Below are 8515 nucleotides of genomic sequence, written 5' to 3' on the forward strand. Positions count from 1 at the left end.
AGTACCATGCACCATCTTAATATTAGCAGTTCCTAATTCAAGCCTTCTGCAGGGTTTGAAGGACCTATTTAATTAGAAATGTGGAGAACACGTGCACAGGGTGCAAAGCGCGTGATTGGCCAGGAAACACTGAGGCGGCCCCGAGAAGGGCCTTTATTAAGGTTGACAGCCGTTTTGTGCCTCTTCACTTGGCAGCGGCGACACAGCGTGTGCGGTCCCCATGGTTTTGCCCCAGCTATCGAAGCAATCCTCGGACACGGCCATGACCTTCGACATCTGATGTTTTTATTCAAAAAAAAAAAACACAGGGACCAAAGTCGTGCTGTATGCAGTGCGATCGCCATGTGGTTCCATTGACGGCGAACAATCATCCACCTAGCCCGGCTCTTTGGACAGATTCAGGAAACGACTGAAAAGAACAAAAGTAACGAGCAAACAAAGGTGTGCTGCATACAAGTTAGAACGCAAAGAAACGAAGGCGCGCTGCGCTGGGCTAATGCTGTAGCGAGGTCTAATATGTAAATTTTCACGGCTGGCGTCGATTTCTACAAAGCGCGAGTAGTCGGTACGGAAATAAACAAAGGTGCACTGGTGCTGGGTAAGACTGTAGCTACAAGCATGAGTTTTTTGTCTCTACCGCAGATTTCCACACCGCGCGATCGTCATAACTTTTCTTGGACTTGCTGTTGAAGCTGACAGCGATCATAGAATTAAGGGCGCCGACTGTAGTGGCAGAGGCTTGCCATTGAAAGGAAAAAAGCAATGCACTTTGTCAACCAGGCAACGAGGCCTAGCGCGAGTTTTACCCCCGTATTCACAAACCGACCTTTACCTTCCCTTTCGAGGTCCTTACCTTTATGGTTCCTTTCCGGGTTTCAGAAACCAACCTTACCCTTAAACTGCACCTTTAGCCGCCCTTTCGGCCTCGGAAAGGGCGCGTTCGCAAAGGTAGCCCCTGGCCTACCTTTAGCAGCTCCTTTCGTCAATTCAACATGGCAACCGAGTACGATCGACGACCGCTTTTCCGATAAATCAAGTTCACGGAGTTAATGGAAGAAATCGATCAGGTGCCCCATCGTGCGAAGCCGGCACGGCGAGTGAGGGATCGCCAGTACCCGATGAAGCTGCTCGACGATGAGCTTCACGCGAGGTACCGCTTTTCGAAGCCTGCCCTGCTGGAACTCTTGTCTGTGCTGCCGCTTCACCGCTGCCCTAACGGACGAGGTTGCCCCGTGCCGCTGCTGCTGCGACTGCTTACCACCCTTCGCTTTTACGGTGCGGGAACTTTCCAAGTTGTCGCCGGCTACCCTGTCGATGTATCCTTAGCGGTGGTATCGATTATATCCCCCGCAATCGTAGCAACGTTGTTTCCGGCACTGGTCAAGTTTCCCTAAACCGAAGATATGCAAAAAATAAAGCAGAAGAGACATGTGCGAAAACTTCGTCGGTGCGCCGCGCTGGTCGCTGCTTGCGAACTGCAGCCCCACTGCAAGCAAGGAAACACCGATCGGCAAGCATCGATGCGCAGCTCGGCTCAAGCGCTGCCCACAGCCGGTGTCACGCTTTGAAGTTCGCACCAGAAAAGGTAAAAAGCTATGTTATCAGAAAGACTGCCTGCTATCGTCGAGCAGTGACAAAGCATGCCTGAACAAGTACCGAGCTTTTGGCTACAGCACCACCCGCGGGCACGCCTCGCTACGAACTGCGCCCGGCTGGCCTGGTCGTCGTTAGGCCTATAGCCTGTTTCGCATCGATGCAGCAGCGCACAGCGCTTCGGAAGTCACCTGCGCTGTAATAATGGCGCACTGTTGATATTACTGTGCTGCCAACAGCATTATCTCAAAATAAACTAAAAATATGGTCGATTCGCACTATGCCTTCGGCACCGGAGCTGGCGGACGCCAAGCGAGCCCGACCGCGACGGTGGGCCAACGGAAGCTGCGAGGCAGTTTTCGCAAGAAATTTGCTCGTATCACAGTTGTCACTTCTACCAACAACTCAGTATTGACCAGTACTCCACAAAAATGATATATTGTTGACATTTTTCTATCTCATGTTCTATTACTTACGTCAAGAACAACCTTCAGCTCATTTTTTGACGCCGGCGCACGGGATTCAGCTAGCCGGCCGGCCAGCCGGCTAGGTGCACTTCACGTTCGCATCAGAAAAAACATAACAGCCATGCTATCGGAAAGACTGTCTGCCATATTCGAGCAATGACCGCATACCTGCGCAAGAGCCCACCTTCCGGCAGCGACACCGCCTGCGGGCGCGCCCGGCGACGGACTACGCTGCTTCCTGACTGCCCTGCTCGTCGCTAAGCCTAGCTAGTTTCGCATCGATGCCCCAGCTGAGGGCGCTTCGGAACACGCCAGCGCTAAAATAAATATACTACTCTCGTCACACCTTCACTGTGAACCCGTGCCATAACAAAATAAAGATATGCTCGATTTCCGCGATGCCTTCACCAGTGTATCAGCCAAGGGCGAGCCGCACAAGGCAGCAGCAGCAGCAGCAGCAAAGCGGCTATGACATGAAATTTCCTTCTACCGAAGTTGTCACTTCTATCAGCATCTCTGTATTGGCCAACAATCCTCAGAAAGGCGCATTTTTTGCGCTCAGAGCAAAACAGGAAGAAAATAAACGCGCACGAGCACAACACACCACGATCGAGGCACACGAAAATAAACAAACACCGACGTCGACTCAACAAAGCTTCTTGTATCGACGGCTGCCTATCACTGTGGCTAGACCAAGAGGAAACATGCGTAAAAATTTGAGTCAGGCTAGTTAATATCGTCTACTGAATGATTATGACCGCTCCAGTATATGTTTATCTGCTTTCTATAGTATACAAAACAAGTTATCAGTAAATCCACTGATGCAGCAGGCATTAATATTTCTTTAGCCTCGTTACCATACGTCTCACTTCTGTGGGTAAGGGCCCTTTCCGTAAGGCTGCCGAAAGGTAGATTTCTGAAACACACTTGGCCTTTCCCTTACCTTGCACTTTCAGCAACCTTTCTGAAAGTCGCCTTTCGCGTTAAAGTAAGGTAAAGGTAAGGCCAGTTTGTGAATACGAGAGCCGACTTGGACAAAGCGCGAGACGGCGCGCGCTTCTAACGCTTGCCAACGCAAAGAAACAAAGGCGCGCTGCGCTGGCATAATGCTGTAGCGAGTAATATGTAAATTTTCACGGCTGCCGTCGATTTCCATAAAGCGCGAGAAGTCTCTAAGGAATTAAACAAAGCTGCACTGCACTGGCAGACGGCGGTTCAGGTGGCGCGCCGGCGGTACTCAAACCGCGCCTTATGTGGGTCGTCGTAATGGCGTGGCAAAACTTTGAACACCAGCACGACACTAGCCACGTGCTCCTGCAGCAGTTAAACGAGGTCCTGGAATGCGCAAGGCATGTAGGTAAGCGGCACAGCACTACATGAAGCGAAATTTGAGATAAAATGCGTACCTTTATGCGGGTCGTCGTAATGTCGTGGAAGCGAGAACTGTACAGAAATTTCAGCTGGCTGTCGCCGACGAGCGCACCACGCAAAAAAGCGATACCTGGAGAGCTCCCGAAACGAGCGCGCCGTAGCCCAGACTCTCGAAGGGAATGCCCGCGGACCACGCACGCACGGCGGACGGCCGGACCTAGCGATTCCCTAGGCACTTTAGGGACAGGCCGAGAGAGGCGCGGCGACCCCACATGCGGTTGAGAACGAGGGCGAAGCGAAAAAAACGTCACGCAGACACGCATCCCACCGACCAATCGGCGTTTCCAGCCTACCGACCCGCAAACGCTTCTCTCGGAAGTGAAGCGCCCAACACGATCTAATCATTCGAAAAAAATTAAAGAATTTTCTTGCAGGACTAACGTGTTTAAAAACTCGTTTTTTCCACGGACAGTACGTGAGTGGAATGCGCTCACCTCGAGTACAGTGGAATGCCCGACGGTCCAGTCATTCTGCGGCATGCTTAACAGTATTGAAGCAAAATAGAATTACCATCGTGTCGTTGTGCGCAATGCCTTGAGTGCTTCATACGCATGATTGTTTTCATTGTTTGTACATTTCGTTTCTTGCTCAAGTGACTGAGCATGCGTGGTTGTGTCATGCTGCTGTGTACGCGCCTTGTTGTTTTTGTCGCGCTTTACTTTTCGTTACTATTATTATTGCTGGATTTCGTCTCTTCTTCTCACTTAAATTCTTGCGATGTTTTTCTCTATGTTCGTTTTCTTGATGTATTATTGATATGCCCACTCCTGCCTAAGGCCTCAAACTGAGGCCGGCAGTATCCTGTAAATAAAATAAATAAATAAATGTCACGGAAATCAGCCTTTGGCAGTGCACGAAATCGGACCTCAGCACGGTTTTTCCGTTTTAGTTTTCGTTTTCCAGTTAGCACCTTGTCTTTTCGACGTTGTCGTCTTTTTTTCGTGTCAATGCCTACCTGTTGTGCCGTCTACTACATGAGCAGAGGAGCAAAGTCCTCGGGAAAGACGTTTAAAAAATAAGGGTCCATTGCATCGCTATGGGACGACACTAGCAGACGACAGAACGTCGCTGCACACAGTATGTACGGAGCCTCGTCGACACTATAGTCGGATACAACTTAAAGGGGCTGCGAAACATCACTTGAACGGATGCCGGTTATGCTTCAGATGGATTCTTTATGTCACACAGATGCTGACTCAAAAAGAATTACGGAAATCGATGCATAGGAACGGCAGTTATTCAATGAAGAAATTTCAAAATACAAGCAAACAAAATGCTGCCCTCAACTCGATTTTCGCGCAGCTTCCCATTTTGGCTGAACTGGCTGCACTAGTTCCGCAGTAGTTCCGCCACCGTGCAACGAGCGCGCAAGACCAGTTCTAGCAGTTCACAACACTAGCGCCGCACTGTCGCTGTCAAAACGAATAGGCAAGTTCACAAAATGTGCAGGCCTTGTCGTCTGCAGCGCGTCGCCAGCGTCGCTTCGCCGGCTCCCTAGGCGGATTCTTTGTGCCGAGTGCTCCACTGATTCGTGCTGCGTTTTTTCTTTTTCTTGTGTGGTGCATCGGACTTTCCGTGTGTGTGTCTATAAACGCGATCGATATGGCTGCCTGCTTGCAAGCGGCTATGGAGCCGTTAGAGTCCGACAGCGACGAAGAATTCGACGAGATGTGCATTTTAGTTGCATGTGGTGTCGTCAGAAACGATCGCCATCGTATCCCTGGCTACTGTGAAACTGTAGTGGGCACGTACTTCGAAGTGGAGTTCAAGAGACTCTTCCGGCTATCTAGAAGGACTTTCGATGAGCTGAGCGCTCGCTTCATGGCATCCGCCTTCTTCCCCGATGCTGTACAAGGAAGGCGGCAGATTTCGGCTGAAAAAACATGCCCGATAGCTTTAGTCTACATAGGCTCCCAGAGCTCAATGTACTCTATTGCCGATAAATTTGACGTGACGGAGTCGTCGGTGCACGTCTGTGTCAACCGAGTCGTCAAGTTTTTGCACGCCATCAGGGACGAAGTAATCTGCTGGCCTGGCAGCGCGGAGATTGCCCGCGTGAAAGCTGGATTCCTCGCGAAGGGCGGTGGCAGGGGGCCCCGGAACACTATAGGGTGCATCGATGGATGTCATGTGGAGATCCTTAGGCCGGATCAATCTGCACATTCTTACTACAACCGGAAGAAGTTTCCGTCCATCAGACTGCAGGGGATCTGCGACGATAAAAACAGATTCACGCACGTGTTCGTCGGTTTTCCGGGATCAACACACGATGCGCGTGTGCTGAGAGAAAGCTCCTTCTTTCAGAACGCATCCGCAATGTTCTTGGGGACTGCGCTTACCCGCTAATGCCGTGGCTCATGACACCCTTCAGAGACAACCAGAACAGTTTTCCTTCGTGGAAAAGAAACTTCAATGGAAGGCATAGCCAACAAAGGGTGACCATTGAAAACACTTTTGGACTGTTGAAGCAGCGCTTCCGGAGGTTGTACTTCGTTGACGCCAAAACTGTAGTACAGAGCTGCTTCCTTGTAATGGCTGCTTGCGTTTTACACAATTTTCTGTAATGAAGAAAGGGATTTTTTAGAAGAGTGGGAGACTTTGCCGCTTTTCGACGATGCAGGAAACCGTTGAGCCAACAGGACATATTGACCCTAATTTGTTAGGCTACAGTGAGGCTCTGAGGGAATACATTGCAAAGCAGCAATGCTAAGGCGGCCTTGTTTTCATGAAGATATGCTACTGCCATGCTGTCTGTGTAGTGCTTGCACGAATTCTAGTGCTGTTCAAGTTGAAGTGAATAAATGCGGAAACACATTTTGAACGTTTCCTTTTCATTTGGGATATGTAGCACACACAGGTCACGAAACACCAAAGTGCAAGTGTTTATTGCTTATTAGTTCGCATGACCTCAATCAGCATATCAAAATTGGCCATGCGCTCCTCGTGGCGCTTCGCTCTGGCTGCGTCCAATTTTAGCAGCGTTTCAGCAATGACGCTGTTCGAGGATGTCCTCTGCCTCTTCCTGCGGGGCATGCTGGCCGGCACCTCCTCCATGTCCCTGGAGGAGTCGATGTCCTCTGCGGCCACATTTTGCACACATGTGAATACAAACATTAGATCACTCTCTGTAGTTTCCACCAAATACTTCACTAGGAAACCAGCTGCACAAGAATGGGCACATACGACATGCTTCTTTTGCTCTAACTGCTTATGAAAATAAGAAGCATTGCTTACAATGTAAATGTTATTTCAGCTTGTAGTCAGTGCTTAGCCCTGTCATGTGTGTTCCTTCTCATGTACCAAATTTAGTCTGCCATTCCAGTTGTAAGCCTACCTAGAAAGACGGGCATTTATTGTAATTAGTATACTTACTCTGAGTTTCCTGCAGTGACTCCAGTCTCAAGGAGTGCTGGCGGTCGAATATGGTGCTCCTTCTCCAACACCTTGGCCAGCTTCCTACATGGTGTAAGTTCATTAGAACTATTCAGCAAGTCAGCTAGACATTTATTGGACTGGGTACTCACTCCTCATACTCGCATGGCACACGGTGGTGCCCCGATGTATTATTTTTTGTTCGCGCTCTTTTATAGCTCCGCTCCAGCGACTTTCATTTGTTCTCCACCTGGACAGCCGAAAGGGTGCCTCTAAACTCATCATTGAGGAGGTTTGCCAACTTCATCCACAGCATTTTTTTTGTCCTAAACAAATCAAGCCAGAACTGAAACACGTACTGCAGCAACTATTAAACTCAACTGCAAAAACAGGGGTCACATTTCCAAAAGCATGCTGGGATGAAATATGGAATGCACTTTGGTTTGTATTACAATGATTGCCAATGCATTCAAATAGAGTAACGGCTCGGAAAAAATTCTCCCACTTTTGTCAGACATTTTTTGCGTTTGCAAGCATGCTGCGTAGAATCGGGGATGGACACATACCTGAATCCCCCTTTCTGGCCAACCAGATCCTTGAGGTCGACATATTTGTCAATTAAAAAGCGCGTTCTTGCGCCGCTCCAAAGTTCGAAATCTGCTTCCGCAGAAGCAGGTGCAACGGCCTCTGCTGAGGCAGAGGCATCTATACCGCTTTCTTCGGAAGCACATTGTTGGCCGGCAGGTACGTGCTCAGCTTCAAAAACAAGGGTGTAGCGTTCGCCGTCTGAAAAAAAAAAACAATGAGAACGAGCTGTAGACGCGCAAACTTAGCGAGGTGACCGAGAAATCGCATAGGGTGCATTTCCCTTGACAGCACAAGTCTGTGGTGTTAGCGTGGTGCGACTTTGCTTGCGAGTACCAAAATGCTTCCTCAGACGGTCAGTACGAGCGCAGGTACGCGCAATTCGTGCACACGTAAAAGAGAATCCAGAATTTAAAGTTTGCTGTTCACTGCTTGAAGCCATAGCATACAAACAAAACCGCGCACGTGCTTACCACGTTTTTTTCGGTAAGCCATCGAACAACACACCTGCTCCCTCGTACAGGTATCCATTCCCATCAGGAATGTAAGAACCATCGCTGCTGCGAACAGCCGTCACTGTCTTGATACTGTCGCCGACAGCTATTTAAACCGTCGTCTGCTGCGCGCTGGGAAATACACCGGCCATCGTGAACTGGCTGGCACTTGCTCCGAAGTGAGTGCAGCGTAGTCGTGAACTCGTCGAGAACTAGGCCTGCACTTGCACAAAAAGAAGAGGCAAGTGCAGAGGGCGCACGCTGCACTGGCAAAACGTATACGACAGTGCTGCACTCTCTGAACTCGTGCAGCTAGTGCAGCCAAATCGAAGAGACCTGGGACCCATTTCACTCTCCCAATGACGACACCGAGAGCGACCAATCAAAACAACCTATCTTAGCACGTGGCGGAAGTTTGCACTCCATGGTTGCCTGTTCTCTGTGACTCGTTCATGCCAAGGCTGGCAGCCCCGTTTGCATGGTTACAACCATGTGAACGCTCAGCTGACCCAGCGATGCTTCACCGTCACGTCGACGGCGCAGAAGGAAACACTGATCAGTGACGTTCTCTTA

The sequence above is a fragment of the Amblyomma americanum genome, chromosome 1, assembly GCF_052857255.1.
Source record: "Amblyomma americanum isolate KBUSLIRL-KWMA chromosome 1, ASM5285725v1, whole genome shotgun sequence".
Lineage (NCBI taxonomy): Eukaryota > Metazoa > Arthropoda > Arachnida > Ixodida > Ixodidae > Amblyomma > Amblyomma americanum.